The following is a 24,384-nucleotide window of genomic DNA, read 5'->3' on the forward strand; positions in this document are numbered from 1 at the left end:
TCTTTGCGAGGAAACTCAGGTGGCGCAAACATTTTGCGTTATTTGAGAAACGAGAAAGCAAAGAGATGGGTGTCTCGCCAGAAATTTTGAAAGATGTCCGTCTTCTATTTAGTCTCAGTGATAGTACACCTCAGGAGGGCAAGGGTCCATTTACTACCTTAAAAAATAAAAGTATTAAAACCCCACCGTCGGGGGACCCTACCTGTATCGACGTATTTGTGAATCAGGTATGTCGTGATTTGTCAAAATTGGTACCATCTTCATATGACTTCAATTGTAGCAAAGCTGAATACAAATCTATAAAAGATCTTGAACAGAAGAAAAATCTAACCATTAAACCCTCTGATAAAGGGGGGAACATTGTCTTGATGGACACCATTGACTATAAGACAATGTGTCAGACCCTACTCAGTGATGGAGACACTTATGAAAAATTAAGTAGTGATCCCACTGGTATTTTTCAGCAAGAACTGATTTGTATTTTACGGGATGCCAAGGCAAAAGATCTGATCTCAGGGGAGGAATTTGATTTCCTTTATAAAAAACATCCAACCATAGACACCTTTTATAGTTTACCTAAAATTCATAAGGGTGGCACCCCTGTTAAAGGACGCCCCATTGTGTCAGGTGTAAACAGCTTGACACAGAATGTGGGGATCTATATAGATCGCATTTTGGCACCCTTTGTCAAGACCCTGCCCTCATACCTGAGGGATACGAGCGATCTTCTGGGTCGGCTTGAGGGGATATCCATGGAGGAGGGTACATCTCTGGCCTCAATTGATGTGGAGGCCCTATACTCCTCAATACCCCATGTCCTAGGTATGAGGGCAGTAGAAACATTCTTAAACACAAGGGGACGTCAATCCCATTTGCATAATTCTTTTGTTGTATGCTTATTGAATTTTGTCTTGACAAGAAATTTCTTTTTGTTCGACGGGGTCCTTTACCACCAGCTCAGGGGCACCGCGATGGGGAGTTCTTGTGCCCCATCGTATGCTAATTTGTTCCTGGGCTGGTGGGAACGGACCCTGGTGTTCAGCGATGCACCCAGTAACTATATCCCATGTGTCTTGACTTGGGCCAGATTCATAGACGACATTTTTGTCGTCTGGAAGGGCAAGGAGAGTGAATTCATTGCGTTTATTAAAGAACTTAATGCTAATTCCATCAATATGAAATTCACCTTTGAATATAAAAGTAACACCTTGCCCTTTCTTGATATAGAGATATCAAGGGATAAGGACAACATGTTACAAACTAAAACATTCAGGAAACCCACCTCCACGAATGCACTGCTACATTGGACAAGTCATCATCCACAACCCCTAAAGAGAGGGATACCGGTGGGACAGTACCTACGCATTAGGAGGAACTGTTCCACCTGGCATGACTTCAAAAAACAGGCCGGGGATTTGCGGTGCAGGTTTCGTGAGAGGGGGTATCCTGATGTTGTCCTGAGATCAGCCTATAGGAGGGCCTGTAATAGTAATAGGGATGAACTATTATACCCTAAACCGAAAACAACAACCAGTGGTCTGATACGCCTGATAGGCACGTTTGATGGCGCTTCAAATGAAGTGAAACAGATTCTTAGGAACCACTGGGAGGTCCTCCTACTTGACCCTGATATAAAACATGCGGTCTCCGAGACAGCACAGGTCACATATCGCAGGGGATTGAGCCTAAAGGACCGGCTGGTCTGCAGCCACTTCAGCGAGAACCAGGAGGTGAGAGAAACCTGGCTTCGGCCTCCTATTGGTAGTTTTCGCTGCAGTGGCTGCGTGGCATGCCCTCATATTATACAGGGACGCTCTTTTTGCAGTAATGTCACCGGTACGGAGTACCAGGTTAGACACTTTGTGAACTGCCGCACAAGGGGCGTGGTATATAAAGCCAATTGTATTTGTGGCCTTGAATATGTGGGCAAAACCACCCGTGAACTCCGTCGACGGGTTGGGGAACATCTGGGTGACGTCAGGAATGACAGGGATACACCCATAGCCACACATATTAATACTATACATGGGGGCGACACATCTGGCCTCAAGTTTATGGGAATAGAGATGGTTCAGAGGCCAAGACGAGGGGGAGACTGGGACAGGAGGATTCTACAGAGGGAGACTTGGTGGATCTTCCAATTGCAGACTGTGGCTCCTTTGGGATTGAATGAACAATTGTCATTCAATAGCTACATTGATCCCTAGGCCTCAGTCTTATAGATACCACCATGTACTACTCATCTGTATTCTAAACAACGCCTACCTGTTTCACCTCTCGCTCTCGACTTTGGCTTGTTGTCATTGCTGTTTTGATTTGTGGAAGCATTCCATAGTTAATATTGACGCAGTTATTATTATCAATATTCAGCCATATAAGCTCTATGTTATTATCTGGTGATCAATGACATCATTGATCCCTTAGATAAGTTTCTACTGTTTAAAGTGCCAGGTGGAGCTGCTTAGCCTGCTTGCTTCACTGACACATTGAAACAAATCCGCCCTTTGTGACGCCAATAACCCTGCGTGAGTGGGGCGGCGCTATGGCCATGGCGACCGCTGGATTGACAGCTGAGCGATCGAGGCCTCCAGTGTGTGGAGATAGTTGTCGCGTTTGCGGTTGCCATGACAGCATGATTTGCCTAGCGCCTCTCACCACGGCCGGGTCATCTGATCGGTAAACATTCACGTGCTGTCGTCACGTGACCCGATCAGCTGACGTGATGACGTCACTGGGCGGAGAATGGGCGGTACAAGGCGGCCTTTTTAAATGAGCCGCAAACTCACCCTCGGTGCAGCTGCCATACGCGGAATGCCAAGGAGCGACACCCGCACCTCTCTGTGGACAGTCGGAGCACTATGACTGTACAGATAAGTACTCTGCTGACTGTGTGATTAAACATCAATGTTGCACAGTGCCTTTAGGCAAAGTACTTTGCTGATTGTGCGATTGAATATCACTTGCTGCACAGCGCTTCTTGGCACACTGTGTTGAACGGCCTATGATTACCTGCTGGGGTATTATACTACACCAGTAAAGCCATTTCAACACTGGAGAGCCAGCTAGTTTTAGCATCTTTTTGAGTGTAAACCAGGCTACATATATTGTCCTACATTTGGACTTTAGTTTTATTGGTGGTCTAATTGATACACTGTACATTTCAAGTGACTTTTGAACAGTTAGTCACTTGATATATTGTTTATGATTGATGAACTTAACTAGTGACCCTGGAACAGGTGGTCATTGGCTTGCTTTAGTCATTTGAACCGGAGTGACTCGAGACCCCTTCACTTGAATGTTTTTTGAGTCTGTGACCCTGCAATAGGTGGATACACAGGGGGTCTTTTGAGTCTTCTTTGGTAAAAAGACAAGATTTCTGTATACTACCTGTGTGGCTATATCTTTGAAACTTGAGAGCTACCTTTTTGCAGAACTTGATATAGTTGACTGAATGTGACATCTATATTTCAGCCAACTCAGTGACCGATACAATTAAAGGTTTTAGTCCCCTGAAGATTTGCTAACCTTCAAGGAAACGCGTCGGGACATTTTTTCTAATTGACTTGGGACTTATCATCTATTCCTGAGCATCATACCTATAGTTACAGTAAAATTGTTCAATTATAGGTCGCTATATGTTTTGTTTGTCAGTCTACACTGCCCTCCTTTCTCTCATTTAACTGTTTTCCCCTAGTTATAGGTAGTGTTGAGCGCGAATATTCGAAAAGCGAATTTTTTTAACGAATATCGCAATTTCGAGATTTCGCGAATATTTCGAATATAGTGCTATATATTCGTAAAAACGAATATTCGTTTTTTTTTTTTTAACAAAATTACAGTACACATATAATTGATTGTTTCCCAAAGGTCCAAAAGCTCAGAACTTAGTCACATTGCCGAGAAAGTGATAAAGTTGCGAATCTTCGTAAGGCGATTATATTAGCGCATAGGCGAATATCTGCACTTGTCCCAGAACAGAGGCAAAGGGCTTTGCATTCATACTTTAGTGAATTGAGTTGCGAATCTTCCTAAAGCGATAATATTAGCGCACAGGCGAATATCAGCACTTGTCCCCAGAACAGAAAGGCAAAGGCCTTTGCATTCATATAGTATAGCACCATATTCGCGAATATTTAGAACTTCGAAAATTTCGACTTACGAATATTCGTATTTTTTATTTTAGTTTCCACAGTACAGATTACATTCATCTGTACTCTGTCAACTACTTTCATCACCCCCCACTGTATCTCGATTGTTTCCCAAAGGTCCAAAAGCTCAGAACTTAGTCACATTGCCGAGAAAGTGATAAAGTTGCGAATCTTCGTAAGGCGATTATATTAGCGCATAGGCGAATATCTGCACTTGTCCCAGAACAGAGGCAAAGGGCTTTGCATTCATACTTTAGTGAATTGAGTTGCGAATCTTCCTAAAGCGATAATATTAGCGCACAGGCGAATATCAGCACTTGTCCCCAGAACAGAAAGGCAAAGGCCTGTGCATTCATATAGTATAGCACCATATTCGCGAATATTTAGAACTTCGAAAATTTCGACTTACGAATATTCGTATTTTTTATTTTAGTTTCCACAGTACAGATTACATTCATCTGTACTCTGTCAACTACTTTCATCACCCCCCACTGTATCTCGATTGTTTCCCAAAGGTCCAAAAGCTCAGAACTTAGTCACATTGCCGAGAAAGTGATAAAGTTGCGAATCTTCGTAAGGCGATTATATTAGCGCATAGGCGAATATCTGCACTTGTCCCAGAACAGAGGCAAAGGGCTTTGCATTCATACTTTAGTGAATTGAGTTGCGAATCTTCCTAAAGCGATAATATTAGCGCACAGGCGAATATCAGCACTTGTCCCCAGAACAGAAAGGCAAAGGCCTGTGCATTCATATAGTATAGCACCATATTCGCGAATATTTAGAACTTCGAAAATTTCGACTTACGAATATTCGTATTTTTTATTTTAGTTTCCACAGTACAGATTACATTCATCTGTACTCTGTCAACTACTTTCATCACCCCCCACTGTATCTCGATTGTTTCCCAAAGGTCCAAAAGCTCAGATCTTAGTCACATTGCCGAGAAAGTGATTGAGGCGCGAATATTCGTAATGCGATTTTATTAGCGCACATGCGAATATCGGCTCTTCGTGAGGACACTAATCCCTCCCTCATTTTAGATTGTGGGCCAATAAGAAGGAGTCCAACAGGTTAGCAACATCCCTAGCAACCAATCAGAAAGTTGCCCACCCCATTACTATATAAGATTTTGTCACGGCATCCATTTTGTGCAGTTTCATGTGGTGGTGATTGAGAGAGGAGCTTGGAACTGTGCAGTGCTTTGCTTTTTTAAAAGCAAATTACAAATCGAATTGTTTAATCTGATAGTATTAGATAGGGTAGGTTAGTGTAGCTGATAGGTTAAAGATTAGGGTACAGAGTTAGGAGAAAAATAATAATTTATTTAGGTTAGTGAATAGATTAGTGTAGCTGATAGTTTCTAGTGCAGGGTGCAGTGTAGGGCCTAGTTAGGAGAAATATAATAATTTTGGTTAGTGAATAGTTAGCTGATAGTTTCTAGTGCAGAGTGCAGTGTAGGGCCTAGTTAGGAGAAATATAATAATTTAGGTTAGTGAATATATTAGTTAGGTGATAGTTTCTAGTGAAGGGTGTAGGTTAGTTATAGTGTAGGCTTTAGTTTTCCTTTATTACTGTTTAGTTTGTGTCGTGTCAGTGTCTACGTCCTTTAGTGTAGTTTATTAGTTTTCCTTTATTACTGTTTAGTTTGTGTCGTGTCAGTGTCTACGTCCTTTGTTAGTTAAAAAAAAAAAAGACAAAAAAAATTTTATTCGTTTTAGTGTTTTTCTTTTACTTGTTATTCGGTGTATTGTCCGCGTTGTTTTCTTTATTGTACGACAGTCCCCATCCCAATAAACTTATTCCCAAAATCAAATTATATTATTTAATTTTTCTATAAATTAAAAAAAAAAAAATTATGAGGTCTTCACGAACAAGCAGCAGGGGTAGGAGAGTAGTTGGTCCCAGTGCTGGACAGCTGCCAGCACGGGGCCGCTCCTCTACCCACCGAGGTGCGGACGCAGGTGTCAGGGGCGTCCGCCTTATTCGTGAATATTTTGGGACTGGCAGCAGGAGAATTACCTCACAGGATGCCGAGGAAGTTATGTCTCTCGTGGCACAAGGCAGTGCCACAGAGTCCTCTGCCCCGGCTCCGAGCAGCAGCTGCACTTCGTCTCCTGCAGGACCAACCCCCAGCCCCCAAGAATCGTCTCTGCTCCTGTTTGACAGCGACAGTGAGAGGGACATCTTGGGGGAGGTAATGCAGGAGGCTGATTTGCAGTTCAGTCCTGAGGGTCAGGACCTTATGGAAGGGATGGAGGAGGAGATGGAGGGGGTACCACCTGTATGTACCCCAGTGACATCCCTTCCAACAGGTGCGGGCGGTTTCAGCCAGCAAAACCCCACACCTAATCAGACCCAGGTGTCAGCGAGGGGACAGAGGAGCCAGATCAGGGGCCCCACGTCTGCTGTTCGCCTCAGTCCACCACTGGTTGGCCCGGTGTCTGACATATCGGGGGACGAAGAGGAGGGTGATCGAGAATGGGTGCCACCTCCCTTGTCAGGCATCAGCAGCAATGATGAGGAGGAAGGTAGGCACCAGAGGCAAATGGTGCGACAGGTTGCCAGTGAGCCCAGAGTCAGGGGCTCCACTGGTAATGGCAGTAGGAGGAGGCAGCAGCAGCCACCTCCACCTGTCCGCACCGAGCCCGAGCAGGCGCAAGTCAGCACCGCCCCATCTGACAGGAGGGTGGTGCGTAAGTCGCCTGTTTGGGCTTATTTCACCCTGGCACCAGATGATGCCACAATTGGCATTTGTAATCTGTGCCATGCCAGGGTGAGGAGAGGGAGGTCTGCGGCTCGGCTGGGTACCACTGCCCTCACCCAGCACCTGAGAGTCAACCACTGGCGGGAGTGGGAACAGATGCGGGGTGGTCACAGCAGTGGCGCCACCAGCAGTGCGCAGGGGACAGCAGCTCCTGCCACTGTTCTGCAGCCACCCCAACCACTTCCAACAAGGCGTTCCCACTCCCCCGCTCCCTCTCCTAGAGGTACTGGCATCCAGACCTCTGCCTCCACCGCACCCTCCTCTATGCCCTCCACTGCCGTCCAGCGCCAGCCCACGGTTGCTGACCTTTTGGAACGCACCGCGCCCTATGCCCCCGGGGACCGACGCGTGCGTTCACTCAATGGGCTCCTGGCAAGGGTTATCGCCCAACATCTGCTGCCCTTCAATCTTGTGGACAGCAATCCATTCCGGCAGATGTTGGAGCAGGCACAACCCAGATGGCGTGTCCCCAGCCGCCATTTCTTTGCCAGGACTGGCGTCCCTGCCCTACACCAGCACATTGTGCAGAATGTATCCCTGTCGCTGGATCATGCTGTCAGTGACAGGGTGCATCTGACAATGGATGCTTGGACCAGCAGGCATGGGCAGGGACGCTATATCAGTTTTACTGCCCATTGGGTTTCCCTCCGAGGCGCCGGGGAGGGAACGGCGGCATCAGACTTTGTGGTGCCGCCCCGGGGTGTCCAGGGGAGAACTGCTGCTCTCCCCTCACAAGCCACTGTCTCCACTGCTGCTGAGCCCCCCAGCAAGCGTCCCCGAAGCTACGCAAGTGTGGTGCACGTCCGCTGCCAGGCCGTGCTCCAGCTTGTGAGCTTAGGGGAACGGAGACACACTGGACCTGATGTTCTGGCCGCACTACAGGCTCAGGTCCAGAAGTGGCTGACACCCCGAAGGCTCCAGGCAGGTATGGTTGTCTGTGACAACGGCAGCAACCTCCTCGCCGCCCTCCATGCTGGCAGTCTTACCCACGTACCCTGCATGACACATGTCCTCAACCTAGTTGTGCAGAAGTTCCTCAGAACATACGAAGGGTTAAGTGACATTGTGCTAAGGGTACGGAGGATTGCCAGCCACTTTAGACGCTCCCCAACTGCTGCCGCGTCCCTGTCCAGACTGCAGCGGGACAACAGCCTGCCACCTCACAGGCTGATTGTCGACAGCGTGACGCGGTGGAACTCCACCCTCCACATGCTGGAGAGGTTGTGGGAGCAGCGAAGGGCGGTGAGGGAATACCTGCTGGACCAAGGCACTCCAGGGCCAACCAACCCACTCCCATACATCACTAATGTGGAGTGGGGGCAGATACAGCAGGTCTGCCACGTGTTGGCCCCATTTGAGCAGGCGACCAAGATGGTCAGCGGGGAGCATGTCGGCCTCAATGACGTGCTCCCCATAGTGTTCCTGCTGGACAGGACACTAGATCGCCTGCTCGAGGCTGGGGAGAGTGCCTTGGTGGAGCAAGAGGAGGCAATGCTTCACCAGGACGAGGAGGAGGAGGAGGACAATGATGATGTGGAAGTCCAGGAGTCTGGGCCTGGTCAGGAGGGAGAGACGGTGTTGGGGGCACCGTTAGTCCGGGGGTGGGGCAGCTCCGACCGGGAGCATCAGCAACAGCAGCAGGAGGACCAAGAGGTCATGGTCCTGGGCATCCATGAAGAGTCACAGCGGGCTGTCCTCTTCCCTATGGCTGCCCACATGCTGCGATGCCTCCGGAGGGACCCCCGGATCAAGAGAATCAAGGAGAGGGAAGATTATTGGTTGGCCACCCTTTTAGACCCTCGCTGCAAGGGGAAACTGGAGCAGTTCATTCCAGCCTGCCGTAGACAGGCCCGGATGGATCAACTGCGGGCCTGTCTGATCAAGCGGCTGGAGCAGGCCAACCCTCGGCCTCACGCTCCAGTTCTCCCCGCCCATCTCACCCAGCAGGTGGCTGGCCCCAGCAGCACCAGCCGAGCAGGTGACCTTATGGGTGAGATGCGGTCGTTCTACCAGTCTGCGCGACCCAGTAGCAGCAGCAGCAGCAGCAGCAGTCACCACCAGCGGCTGGCCCGCATGGTGGCAGACTACATGGGGTCCGTTGGTGCTTCCGACAGCATGAGCACCGACGACCCCATGGAGTACTGGGTTGCCAGGCTGGACACCTGCCGCGAGCTCGCTCAGTATGCGCTGGAGTTACTATCTTGCCCCCCCTCCAGCGTACTGTCTGAGCGGACATTTAGCGCGGCAGGTGGGGTGGTCACGGACAAGCGGACCCGTCTGTCCACAGAGTCAGTGGACAGACTTACATTCATTAAAATGAACGAGTCCTGGATCGGCAGTGACTTCTTGTCCCCCGCTGTCGGTTCAGGCCGTTGAAGGGTCCCTTGTCCATCCCTCTCCTTGTCTCTCCCTCCAAAACTTCGTTTTTTTTAAATGATATATTGATATATTATTAGATTAATTAATTTTCATTATGTAATTTGACTTAAATTGATTGTTACCAATCCAAAAACTAAATTAAATAGACACGCCGCATGCATCGGTAGTCAACAATTTATTCTTTAAAGCATATTGAGTCAGTATCAGAACACTGCGGCTACACAGCCAGCCTAACCGTGTGATGATTCCTACACGCCAGATGTCTTATTTAATTTATGGGCTTACCATGGCCTGTTGATTTCCCATTAAGCAGTACACATTGCTGCTGCCAACTTTGAACCTGCTGCTGACTGACATGTCATATTTCATTTATGGGCTTACCATGGCCTGTTGATTTCCCATTCCGCAGTACACATTGCTGCTGCCAACTTTGAACGTGATGCTGTCTAAAATGTCTTATTTCATTTATGGGCTTACCATGGCCTGTTGATTTCCCATTAAGCAGTACACATTGCTGCTGCCAACTTTGAACCTGCTGCTGACTGACATGTCATATTTCATTTATGGGCTTACCATGGCCTGTTGATTTCCCATTCCGCAGTACACATTGCTGCTGACAACTTTGAACGTGATGCTGTCTAAAATGTCTTATTTCATTTATGGGCTTACCATGGCCTGTTGATTTCCCATTAAGCAGTACACATTGCTGCTGCCAACTTAGAACCTGCTGCTGCCTGACATGTCATATTTCATTTATGGGCTTACCATGGCCTGTTGATTTCCCATTCCGCAGTACACATTGCTGCTACCAACTTTGAACGTGATGCTGTCTAAAATGTCTTATTTCATTTATGGGCTTACCATGGCCTGTTGATTCCACATTCCGCAGTACACATTGCTGCTGCCAACTTTGAACCTGCTGCTGACTGACATGTCATATTTCATTTATGGGCTTACCATGGCCTGTTGATTTCCCATTCCGCAGTACACATTGCTGCTGCCAACTTTGAACGTGATGCTGTCTAAAATGTCTTATTTCATTTATGGGCTTACCATGGCCTGTTGATTTCCCATTAAGCAGTACACATTGCTGCTGCCAACTTTGAACCTGCTGCTGACTGACATGTCATATTTCATTTATGGGCTTACCATGGCCTGTTGATTTCCCATTCCGCAGTACACATTGCTGCTGCCAACTTTGAACGTGATGCTGTCTAAAATGTCTTATTTCATTTATGGGCTTACCATGGCCTGTTGATTTCCCATTAAGCAGTACACATTGCTGCTGCCAACTTAGAACCTGCTGCTGACTGACATGTCATATTTCATTTATGGGCTTACCATGGCCTGTTGATTTCCCATTCCGCAGTACACATTGATGCTGCCAACTTTGAACCTGCTGCTGACTGACATGTCATATTTCATTTATGGGCTTACCATGGCCTGTTCATTTCCCATTCCGCAGTACACATTGCTGCTGCCAACTTTGAACGTGATGCTGACTGACATGTCATATTTCATTTATGGGCTTACCACATGGCCTGTTGATTTCACATTCCGCAGTACACATTGCTGCTGCCAACTTTGAACCTGCTGCTGACTGACATGTCATATTTCATTTATGGGCTTACCATGGCCTGTTGATTTCCCATTCCGCAGTACACATTGCTGCTGCCAACTTTGAACGTGATGCTGTCTAAAATGTCTTATTTCATTTATGGGCTTACCATGGCCTGTTGATTTCCCATTAAGCAGTACACATTGCTGCTGCCAACTTAGAACCTGCTGCTGACTGACATGTCATATTTCATTTATGGGCTTACCATGGCCTGTTGATTTCCCATTCCGCAGTACACATTGCTGCTGCCAACTTTGAACGTGATGCTGTCTAAAATGTCTTATTTCATTTATGGGCTTACCATGGCCTGTTGATTTCCCATTAAGCAGTACACATTGCTGCTGCCAACTTAGAACCTGCTGCTGACTGACATGTCATATTTCATTTATGGGCTTACCATGGCCTGTTGATTTCCCATTCCGCAGTACACATTGCTGCTGACAACTTTGAACGTGATGCTGTCTAAAATGTCCTTTTTCATTTATGGGCTTACCATGGCCTGTTGATTTCCCATTCCGCAGTACACATTGCTGCTGACAACTTTGAACGTGATGCTGTCTAAAATGTCTTATTTCATTTATGGGCTTACCATTGCCTGTTGATTCCACATTCCGCAGTACACATTGCTGCTGCCAACTTTGAACCTGCTGCTGACTGACATGTCATATTTCATTTATGGGCTTACCATGGCCTGTTGATTTCCCATTCCGCAGTACACATTGATGCTGCCAACTTTGAACCTGCTGCTGACTGACATGTCATATTTCATTTATGGGCTTACCATGGCCTGTTCATTTCCCATTCCGCAGTACACATTGCTGCTGCCAACTTTGAACGTGATGCTGACTGACATGTCATATTTCATTTATGGGCTTACCACATGGCCTGTTGATTTCACATTCCGCAGTACACATTGCTGCTGCCAACTTTGAACCTGCTGCTGACTGACATGTCATATTTCATTTATGGGCTTACCATGGCCTGTTGATTTCCCATTCCGCAGTACACATTGCTGCTGCCAACTTTGAACGTGATGCTGTCTAAAATGTCTTATTTCATTTATGGGCTTACCATGGCCTGTTGATTTCCCATTAAGCAGTACACATTGCTGCTGCCAACTTAGAACCTGCTGCTGACTGACATGTCATATTTCATTTATGGGCTTACCATGGCCTGTTGATTTCCCATTCCGCAGTACACATTGCTGCTGACAACTTTGAACGTGATGCTGTCTAAAATGTCATATTTCATTTATGGGCTTACCATGGCCTGTTGATTTCCCATTCCGCAGTACACATTGCTGCTGACAACTTTGAACGTGATGCTGTCTAAAATGTCTTATTTCATTTATGGGCTTACCATGGCCTGTTGATTCCACATTCCGCAGTACACATTACTGCTGCCAACTTTGAACCTGCTGCTGACTGACATGTCATATTTCATTTATGGGCTTACCATGGCCTGTTGATTTCCCATTCCGCAGTACACATTGATGCTGCCAACTTTGAACCTGCTGCTGACTGACATGTCATATTTCATTTATGGGCTTACCATGGCCTGTTCATTTCCCATTCCGCAGTACACATTGCTGCTGCCAACTTTGAACGTGATGCTGACTGACATGTCATATTTCATTTATGGGCTTACCACATGGCCTGTTGATTTCACATTCCGCAGTACACATTGCTGCTGCCAACTTTGAACCTGCTGCTGACTGACATGTCATATTTCATTTATGGGCTTACCATGGCCTGTTGATTTCCCATTCCGCAGTACACATTGCTGCTGCCAACTTTGAACGTGATGCTGTCTAAAATGTCTTATTTCATTTATGGGCTTACCATGGCCTGTTGATTTCCCATTAAGCAGTACACATTGCTGCTGCCAACTTAGAACCTGCTGCTGACTGACATGTCATATTTCATTTATGGGCTTACCATGGCCTGTTGATTTCCCATTCCGCAGTACACATTGCTGCTGACAACTTTGAACGTGATGCTGTCTAAAATGTCTTATTTCATTTATGGGCTTACCATGGCCTGTTGATTTCCCATTAAGCAGTACACATTGCTGCTGCCAACTTAGAACCTGCTGCTGACTGACATGTCATATTTCATTTATGGGCTTACCATGGCCTGTTGATTTCCCATTCCGCAGTACACATTGCTGCTGCCAACTTTGAACGTGATGCTGTCTAAAATGTCTTATTTCATTTATGGGCTTACCATGGCCTGTTGATTCCACATTCCGCAGTACACATTGCTGCTGCCAACTTTGAACCTGCTGCTGACTGACATGTCATATTTCATTTATGGGCTTACCATGGCCTGTTGATTTCCCATTCCGCAGTACACATTGCTGCTGCCAACTTTGAACGTGATGCTGTCTAAAATGTCTTATTTCATTTATGGGCTTACCATGGCCTGTTGATTTCCCATTCCTCAGTACACATTGCTGCTGCCAACTTTGAACGTGATGCTGTCTGTCCTGATAAGTTATTCAGAGCTATGTTTAGGCCTTTTACTAGACATTTTCCATCTTCCATCCTGTTGATGCTGCTATTGAATTTGCTGATCAGGCTGATTTTGGTTTAGTCCTTACACTACATCATTATATTTAAATATTGATTATGCATTTCCTACTGAGTTGTGCCAAGTTATGTTTAGACCTTATGCTCAACCATTTCAAACTTCCATCTTGTTGATGCTGCATCTGTCTATCCTGAACATGTAGTTATAATTACTCTTTATTCTTCAATTTTATCATTAAATTATGATGCTGCCTATCCTGCAGGATTAGGCGAAAATAATGTAGACCTTTTACTAGCCTACTACCAATTAAGCATATTAGGTGATGTGCATCTCTGTAATGAGAAGGGGTGTGGTCTAATGACATCAACACCCTATATCAGGTGTGCATAATTATTAGGCAACTTCCTTTCGTTTGGCAAAATTGGTCAAAAGAAGGACTTGACAGGCTCAGAAAAGTCAAAAATTGTGAGATATCTTGCAGAGGGATGCAGCACTCTTAAAATTGCAAAGCTTCTGAAGCGTGATCATCGAACAATCAAGCGTTTCATTCAAAATAGTCAACAGGGTTGCAAGAAGCGTGTGGAAAAACCAAGGCGAAAAATAACTGCCCATGAACTGAGAAAAGTCAAGCGTGCAGCTGCCAAGATGCCACTTGCCACCAGTTTGGCCATATTTCAGAGCTGCAACATCATTGGAGTGCACAAAAGCACAAGGTGTGCAATACTCAGAGACATGGCCAAGGTAAGAAAGGCTGAAAGACGACCACCACTGAACAAGACACACAAGCTGCAACGTCAAGAGTGGGCCAAGAAATATCTCAAGACTGATTTTTTGAAGGTTTTATGGACTGATGAAATGAGAGTGAGTCTTGATGGGCCAGATGGATGGGCCCGTGGCTGGATTGGTAAAGGGCAGAGAGCTCCAGTCCGACTCAGACGCCAGCAAGGTGGAGGTAGAGTACTGGTTTGGGCTGGTATCATCAAAGATGAGCTTGTGGGGCCTTTTCGGGTTGAGGATGGAGTCAAGCTCAACTCCCAGTCCTACTGCCAGTTTCTGGAAGACACCTTCTTCAAGCAGTGGTACAGGAAGAAGTCTGCATCCTTCAAGAAAAACATGATTTTCATGCAGGACAATGCTCCATCACACGCGTCCAAGTACTCCACAGTGTGGCTGGCAAGAAAGGGTATAAAAGAAGAAAATCTAATGACATGGCCTCCTTGTTCCCCTGATCTGAACCCTATTGAGAACCTGTGGTCCATCATCAAATGTGAGATTTACAAGGAGGGAAAACAGTACACCTCTCTGAACAGTGCCTGGGAGGCTGTGGTTGCTGCTGCACGCAATGTTGATGGTGAACAGATCAAAACACTGACAGAATCCATGGATGGCAGGCTTTTGAGTGTCCTTTCAAAGAAAGGTGGCTATATTGGTCACTGATTTGTTTTTGTTTTGTTTTTGAATGTCAGAAATGTATATTTGTGAATGTTGAGATGTTATATTGGTTTCACTGGTAAAAATAAATAATTGAAATGGGTATATATTTGTTTTTTGTTAAGTTGCCTAATAATTATGCACAGTAATAGTCACCTGCACACACAGATATCCCCCTAAAATAGCTAAAACTAAAAACAAACTAAAAACTACTTCCAAAAATATTCAGCTTTGATATTAATGAGTTTTTTGGGTTCATTGAGAACATGGTTGTTGTTCAATAATAAAATTAATCCTCCAAAATACAACTTGCCTAATAATTCTGCACTCCCTGTACAGTCATGATACATAGTGCGTCAGGTAATTATCGGGGACATTACCACAACTTGGCATCTGAGGTACTATATATTTACGTTCTAGTATTCAAACACCCAACGCAGTGGGGTCCTCCGACACAGAATGCAAATGCCTAGATTGTAAGGAATGAAGTGAAGAGCTCCACTCTCCCCACACTTTCTGAAATTTACTTGGGCACTTTCTATGAATATATACCACTTCCTCCATACTCATTGCATGATTCATCAAGGTCTTCCATTGGCCTACCGTGGGAAGTCTTTCCGCCATCCACCTCAGCGCCACCGCCTTCCTAGCTAAGAAAAGAGCCTCCCCCAAGAATATTCTCTGATGATGTGTCCACTGTTCCTCCTCTAATATCCCCAGGATACATATTTTAGGGCTGAATTCTATCGAAACAGGCAACATTGTGGAGAGAATTTCTACAATTTTACCCCAAAAAGCTTGTAGGTATCTGCATCCCAAAAATCAAATACCAGAAATCAGCACTCTCCTCTTGACATCTATGACACCTGCTGCTGTGCATTATCCCCATTTTATACAATCTAAGAGGTGACTAATAGCTCCTATGCAATATGAACAATTGTGTCAGTTTATTATTTACCGATGGGGAGACCTTAGTAGGTACCAACATAGCCTCCTCCCAGTCTTCAGCCTCAAGATTTGGAATATTAGCCTTCAATTTCGCTTCTACCTCCAATGGTTGAAGAATCATGCGATCGCCCAGTAAATGTGTATACAGTATTGAAATAATGCCCTTAGGTCCCTGTCATCTCAGCACCCCTATCAAAGGATATTTAGAAATACTTCGATTCGTCCACCTGAATTGAGCATTCAGGGCGTGCCGTAATTGAAGGTATCTATAAAAGAAAGAATGGGGAAGCTTTTTATCAATTTTATCAGAACCTATACAATCTTCCTCAACCCAGTCAATGTAGTCAGATCTTGAATTCTGCCATGAGCTCCTATTTGGATAAGTCAGGTTTACCGAAATAACCGAGTGAGGCCATTGAGAGTTTGAACAGTCCGTTTACAGCTGATGAGATTGGGGAGGCCCTGAAATCAATGCAACCTAGTAAGGCCCCAGGCCCAGATGGCCTACCAGCCTCATATTATAAGAGATTCCTTCACCTCCTGCATTCTCCCCTTACCAATGCCTTTAATAAATTAAGCTCAGGAGTGCCTCTCCCTAAAGACATGTCTCATGCACACATTACTGTTATCCATAAGGAGGGCAAGGACCCGACTGCTTGCGCCAGTTACCGGCCTATTTCTCTACTTAATGTGGACATTAAGCTCTTCGCAAAAGTTTTAGCCACCCGCCTGACCCCATACCTGACGGACCTTATTCACCTAGATCAGGTGGCTTTCATTCCCTCAAGGGAGGCGAGAGACAACACCACAAAGGTCTTGAACCTGGTACATCTAGCCAAAATTCAACGGTCCAATCTATGTCTCCTGTCCACAGATGCCGAAAAGGCTTTTGACAGGGTAGGTTGGCCTTGGCTATTTGCAGTATTAAACCATGTGGGTGTGGAGGGTTCCTTATTGACGTGGATCCGCTCCTTATACTCCTCTCCCTCGGCAGCCGCAAAGGTTAATGGTGTCCTCTCGCCTCCCTTTGAGATCAGGAATGGTACACGCCAGGCTTGCCCTTTATCTCCTTTAATTTTTATCCTTACCCTAGAACCACTCCTGAGGACTATAAGGAATAACCCGGACATTTCTGGTCTCATGGTAAAGGAAAAGGAGTTTAAGATAGCAGCCTATGCAGACGACCTGTTGTTCATGATAACCAATCCTCAAGTTGCCCTCCCTAACCTAATTGAGGAATTCAAAGTATTCCATAACTTGTCCAATCTTAAAATTAACTTCCAGAAATCGGAAGTGCTTAATGTCTCCATTCCACCGGCTCTAGAAGCCGAACTGGCGGGTTCCTTGCCTTTCCGTTGGGCGACAGGTGCCATTAAATATTCAGGCACAATGATTCCCAGGGATTTGCGTGAGCTTTTCTCCAGGAATTTTACTCCACTCTTGAATAGGATCAGAGATGACCTCAAGAGATGGTCCAAAGGCCTATATACGTGGTTTGGCAGGTGCGCCATTTTCAAAATGAACGTCCTCCCACGCTTAATGTATCTGTTTCAGACCCTTCCTATCCACATTCCGGCCAGTTTCTTCTCTGTTGTACATCGGGATCTCTTTAGATTTCTGTGGGCAGGGAAAAATTCGAGACTATCTAGATCCTTATTACATGTGCCGAAGGAAAGGGGGGGCCTGGGGATCCCTGATCTAAGAAAGTATTATGCAGCCTCTGTTTCAACGTGTGGTAGATTGGTCCCGACACACTCAGTTCAAGCAATGGATCTCAATTGAGCAATTCACATTACGAACTCCTTTGGCCCTCCTTCCATGGACGGATAGGAAGGTCCCTAGTGACCTTTCCTCTCACCCTCTCATAGGTCCTACCTTAGCTCAATTACGTAAGTACCAACAGATATCTACAATCTCCCCTGCACCATCTCCAATGTTCCCTATCCTAGGACATCCGGACTTCCCAGCGGGTTGCTCAGGGGTCAGTTCGCACAGTGGAGGTTGAGTGGTAGGTGTAGGGCACCATTCTTCAGAACTTCTGGCAGATGGCTCACTTACTCTGAACTATTAGGTCTGACAGACCCCTGTCCTCTAGGTCCATGGAGATCAAGGCAGCTACATCATTTCCTTTCTTCTATTCCATCCACTCATGGATATGATAGGGCACTCACTTCTTTTGAAAAAATATGTATAGGTTCTGGCCTATATCGGCACTCTCTCTCAGAATTATACAAGGCATTGGTAACGCCGGGTTCGGACTATCTCCCACCTTACTCAGCAACATGGGCTCAGGACTTGCACAGGGATATTTCCTCCGACCAGTGGCTTAGAATTTTCCAGTTTACTCTTAAATCATCCATTGCAAGTAAATATCAGGAGGACAGTTACAAATTACTATCGAGGTGGTATTATGTTCCTACCCGTCTCCGTTGGCTTCTCCTCTATGTTGGAGATGTGACGCCGGCGTCGCCTACCAAGGTTCCCTCCTGCATATTTTCTGGCAATGTGACAAAGTTAAACCCTTCTGGGAGGCTGTCCAGAAGGCCCTGGCCTCCATTTTTCCCTTTTCAATCCCTAACACACCAGAGTTTTTCTTACTCTTTCTTTCGGACTTGCCGTTGATATTACTTCAACGATCTTGTCTACGATATCTGGTTATAGCAGCTAGAGCTTGTGTCCCTGCGAGGTGGAAGTCTGGTTCGCCTCCCTCCGTGGGAATGTGGATTCAGAAGGTTAAAGAGATTCGGAGAATGGAGGAACTCACAGCATCTCTGAAAGGTGGTAACAGAGCTTTTGTTGCTATGTGGTCTCCTTGGTTCACCTTTCAGGACTCCGCGGAGTATCGGAATTTGCTGTCTTGAGAGTCTAGACCGGACACTATTGTACACTTCATTTCCCCCCCCCCCCCCCCCTGCTCCCTTAAATCCTTTCCCCCTCAATTCCTCCTTTTGTATCCTTTTCTTGTGGCCCCCCTCCTCATACATGTCATTGTCTGTCGAATTTTCTTTTATTTTCATGCCATGGCTACATCTTCCATGGTCTTTTTTTTTTACTTTTGCATGGTTTTTGTTGATGAATCGAGGTGCCTTATTGTCACCATAGGCTGAATATCAAACACAGACTTATGTGTTGTAATTGTATGTGAATTGTTGGATTATGCTTCATGATATCAGTCGGCATGGAACCGACTATTATTTTCTAAAGTATGTGATTCAACATGCAATAATGCTGTTATTTTTGCAAAATAAGAAATAAAGAATTTAAAAAAAAAAAAAAGAAAGAATGGGGAATCTGGAATTTCTCCTGTAGTTGCTGCAAAGTCCGCAATACACCCTCATCATATAACTCAGCCAGTGTCAGCACCCCGTATCTTTCCCATGATTCGGCACCCTCCAAGGCCATCAGATGCGGCAACATGAGATTATCCCAAAGCGGAGTTGCATCTGGTAAGTCTACATACGAATTGAATTTGGCTGCTTTCCATACTTGGTTAGCCAATCTATGAGCAGGAAGTAACCTCCTGGGGACTAAACTCGGAGACTCCAGCACAGGCCATAGAGTAGAAAGATTAAGATATTCCCTGAACCAATATTCCGATCCTGGTAGTTCTCCCTGTCTAACCCATGCAGCCACATACTTCAACAGACCTGCCAGATAATATATAAAAAAATCAGGTAAAGCCATTCCCCCCCCTTGTCTTAAACCTCTGTAGTACTTTCTGTGAAAGCTTACTCCTAGCTTTGCCCCACACAAAAGCCGTAACCAGGGAATGCAGCCTATCAAAAAAGGCCTTTGGTACCGGGGCGCATGCGTGCAACCGGAGATACAGACCCTTGGGAAGCAAAATCATTTTTACTAAATTCAGTCTCCCCATCACTGAAATCGGCAATGCCTTCCATGTTTTAAATTTATCAATGAATACGGATTCCATCGGTTCTATATTTCTCGCCACAGAGACGCAAGGGTCCTTTATGATCACAATACCAAGATATTTAAACTAGTCTACTACCGCTAAATTATGTATACACTTCGGCCATCCATGATCCCAAAGAGGCATAATATCTGATTTCGTCCAGTTTATGAGCAAGCCCGAGTATGTGCCAAATTTCTCTATTACCTCAATTGCACTGGGGAGGGTCTGCTCAGGCTCGTCCATAAACAGAAGGAGATCATCTGCGTACAGACCTATTTTCTCCTCTCTATCTCCCTTAGAAATCCCCTTGAAGGACCCATCCTGTCTGATCCGCAACGCTAAATGCTCAATTACCACCGCAAACAAGAGGGGGGAAAGGGGGCAGCCCTGTCTGGTGCCTCTATGCAAAGTAAATGAATCCAATAGGGTACCATTCACTAGTATATTTGCCTTAGGTCTATGTTACAGAATCTCTACCCACCGTATGAACCCCGGCCCAAACCCAAATTCCCTCAGGATCCGCAACAGGAAAGGCCACTCCACAGAGTCAAAGGCCTTGGCCGTGTCAAGTGACGCCAAAGCCCATTCACGACCCTCCGCTACTCCTACCTGAGCAATGACCTGGGCTCTCCTGATATTGTCAGAGGTGGTCCTCCCCGGCATGAACCCTGCCTGATCCTGATGAACTATGGACGTAATTACTTTATTTAAACGGGAAGCTAACAGCCTAGTCAGAATTTTGTAGTCTAAATTAAGCAATGAAATCGGCCTGTAAGAGCCACACGCCGTTGGATCCTTATCCGGCTTTAATATAACAACAATAGTTGCATCATACAAGGTCTCAGGTAGCTGATGGCCCCGATATGACGCAGAGTACAGCCTAAGGAGTTGGGGACTAAGAATTTCACTGTACCTGGAATAAACCTCAATCGGAATCCCATCCCGGCCCGGTGCCTTCCCAGTTGGTATATCATGAATGGCTAACTGGATTTCTTCCAGGCAGATTTTTCTATTTTAATGGTAGTTTCAGTAGTTATCCTTAATTGTTTGGCCCTTTGATTTGTAAGCCTTATACTGTTGCGTTACTATTTCACTGCTACTGTTTAGCCTAATGCAGCCAAGTAATGTGTCTGAAATATAGTAAATTATTCAAATTGAACTGTGGAATTTTTTTTTTCAAGATCATGCAAAGGAGAACCAGCATGGACCACTTATTAGCCCTTGTAATATGACAAGTATTGAGTATTATTATTTTCATAAAATGGTGTTCATGTTTAATATTTGCGAATGTGCACTATTCATCGTATATTGTCAAGAATTTGATTGGAATATAGATAGAATAAAAACGTTTTTGTTTAATACATTCATGTGGTTTTACGCTTCATTCACCAAAATAATTTATTTTATTTTATTATAAAAATTTTAATTTTGCTTTAATTGGGTTGTTGGCGTCCATGTTGTGGTTCTTACTCTAGCAAGGTGGGGACCGCATGTGGGCTTCAATTTTCAAAAGGTTTTGTGCACTTAACATTGTACAAGACTGATTGATAAACCTAATAAAAGTTTTTGTTTTATTTATTATTTTAATACGGACTTAGGTTCTAACATGGTGTTGTCGGTTGTCCTGGAAAGGATGCCTGGCTTCCGTGTTGACCTCTCTACATGGTTGGGTGTTACTGGCGTTATACTCATCCGTGTGGTAATCCGGTTTTGTTAATGGAGCGTTATTGCCACATGTATATAGAGATATATACGTTTATATGTAATCTTACTTCTTGACAATTATATAATGATTATTTTCACATGCAAGTGTAATATAATTCCAGAATGTAAACTTTCAAAATTAACTGCTGACAGTATAATAATCTTGAAGCCATGTCACCATTTTGTGAGTGATTCTACTCATTGCATCACATGTTGATGTCTTTATTGACGAAGCTATGCTCCGACATGTCCAGTTAAACAAACAGACACTATATCAGATTCATGATAGTTATTTCTTTGTTGACTCGTCAATTGTTTATTTATTTATTTTTTCAGACACATTTGATCTTTACAATTATAAAAAATAATGGAACTAATATAACTTAAGACAATTTTACTATGCAATATTGTATTATTGAGGTTGATATTTGGATCACAGTATGGATAGTTGGATAATTTATTTTATAATAAGATACTTTTTTAAAAGTATCAATTTATTTTTTGTTAAAATTTGGTTGATACTCTATATATAATACATTTTGAATGTAGATTTGTATTTTGTAATCTAAAGCTTTGTTCAATAATACATTTGAAAGGTAATAGTGTGTTCACACAAAGGTTAATTAATGTGCGTTAAACAATAATTTTCTATTATAAATTACGTTGTTTTTTTAGATAAATGATTTATTGTACAATGTTATATTGGCCTTTTCAAGAACATTTAATAATAATGAACTGTTATAATTTTTTTGTTTTAAATATTTTATTTTTGTTGGACAACATTGTATATATAAGCGATGAATACACATGCTGTAGTTGGGTGTTCAATCTTTTTTTTTAATACTTTTATAATCGGTCTTCCACAGCCCCATCTGTTACAAAATTTTGTCTGCTGCAATATTATAACCTGACACTCTCTATTACTGCTTAGTTATGCCAAACTTTGTGTAGTAATTAGAATGCTACTTTAACTTACCAACTGCATGCTGATCTTGGCCTGATACTTCAGAGTACTATGTAGTCATTATACTCCACCGTTAGCAATGACTGCTTCTATTGTCCTGATCATTGAGAGTTATGTGTAGGCTGTATAATCCACTGTTAATATTTGCCTACTGCGGATTCTGATGCTGTCTGTTCTGATCACGGCGAGTTAGCATTCAGCCTTTTGAAAATCCACATTACCTGCTGCTGCCCGTCCTCCTGAGTTAGGATGAGATATGTTTATGTTTTATACTCGACTTTTAATATCTACCAGCTGCAGATGCTGTCTGTCATGATCATACAGAGTTATGTCAAGATAGTTGTTTGTCCTTTGGTAGCTATGTGAAGTCCTTATACAACACCGTCAGCTGTCCTGATAAAGTTGATTTTTCAATTTACTAATCAACCTAAAATGTTAACTTTACCTACTGCTGCTGTCCAGATGAAGCTGACTTGTATGCCTCAGAATATAACGTTAGCTCTACCTGTTGCTGCTGTCCTGATCAAGTTGATTTGTTATGTATATACCTCATGATACAACACTATAAATACCTGCTGCTGCTGTACATTTAAAGGTGACTTGTAGCCCTCCGAATACGTTAGCTCTACCTGCTGCTGCTGTCTTGATCAAGTTGATTTGTTATGTATATGCCTCATTATACAACACTACCTGTTGCTGCTGTCATGAAAAAAATTATTTATGTGTAGGCCTTATACTACACTGTTAAGATGTACCTACTGCTGTTGTCTGTCCGAACCCTGCTGACTTTGAACGTGGACTAAAGGCTCCTTTACTGATAAGACTGCAGTTAAAATTATACAAAAACATAACCTTATAGAAAAATAAGTATGGAATCAATTATGTAGTGTACGGGGACTGTAATGCCCGTCACTACAAAAGTGTCACTTGGTGTGCTGTCGTCCCTCCTTATTTATGCGAAGTTGGTATATGTCAGTTTTATAAAATGTAATGTAATGCTATATATTTCCCTGTTACTGTGAAACTGCATGTACAGGCCTGCTAGGGGTGTCATTCCAGCTTCTAGTCATTAGAGGGAGCTAGAGAGCCCTAGTTTATATAAGGCCCAGTCAGGGAAGGGAAAGAGAGTCTAGAGTTGGAGTTGGAGTCTGTAGTCTAGTCTAACCAGAGATTAGACTATGTCAGAGACAAGTCCAGGCCTGAAGCCTGCAGACCAGGAGAGGGTATTGCAGTCCCTGTAACCGGGTTCCAAATCCAAGGAGAAGGTTCCCCACCTGAATATATAGATATGCAGAAGCAGGAAGACCACTGTGCAGAAGTTTCTAGAACCTAAGGAAGCTGAGAGGGACAGAGGCAAAGTGCAGAGAAGTAAGAGGTATTCAAAATAACAGAGGAGGTACTCTCTAAAGCTACAACCAAGGATATAAAGCCAGAACTAGGTTATTGGGCCTTGGAGAAGATTTGCTATATTCCAGGATCAGTCAGAGATAGAGTGCAAGCTCCTGTACTGCAAGTCCTGTGTTTAACACTCTGTAATCACCTTGCTTAATCTGTATTGCCTTCATCAACCGTATTGAAAAATCGACTGTATGCTAAGGAACTGCGATTCAGTAAATGTCTCCATGAAACCTACCAAAGTTGGAGTTCTGTTTTAACCTCACGGTGTTCCTCATTTATTCCTGCTATCCGCAAACGGCGTGCCACCGTTTACTTGGCACTGGCGTCACGAACAATTTCTACCATCACCTGCCTATGCAGAGAGTCAGCCGTCTCAGGTTAGTGTTTATTGCACTACTACACCCAGGAACACTATTACACACAACTTGAGTACGCTGCAATATAACTGAAGAAAACTTTTTTAATAAAAAAAAAAAAAAATTATAATAAGTTTAAGGGAAGTTTTGCAGTTCTTCCTGCAGGCCTGTAAGTTCCTTCAGGTCCTCTCCATATTGGTCATGGAATTCCTGAAGCATTTTCTGGG

The 24,384-nt window shown here is 44.3% G+C and overlaps 1 long non-coding RNA gene across 1 annotated transcript; it reads left to right on the top strand.

The window, feature by feature from the left end:
* The first annotated feature begins 3,808 nt into the window (after positions 1 to 3,808).
* Positions 3,809 to 23,762, top strand: LOC120987000. Its single transcript, XR_005775871.1, has 4 exons — positions 3,809 to 3,867; positions 5,062 to 5,161; positions 19,173 to 19,175; positions 23,749 to 23,762. It is a non-coding gene; the product is annotated as an uncharacterized LOC120987000 (long non-coding RNA).
* The last annotated feature ends 622 nt before the right edge of the window (positions 23,763 to 24,384 follow it).

This window comes from Bufo bufo, chromosome 1 (assembly GCF_905171765.1).
Source record: "Bufo bufo chromosome 1, aBufBuf1.1, whole genome shotgun sequence".
Taxonomy (NCBI): Eukaryota; Metazoa; Chordata; class Amphibia; order Anura; family Bufonidae; genus Bufo; species Bufo bufo.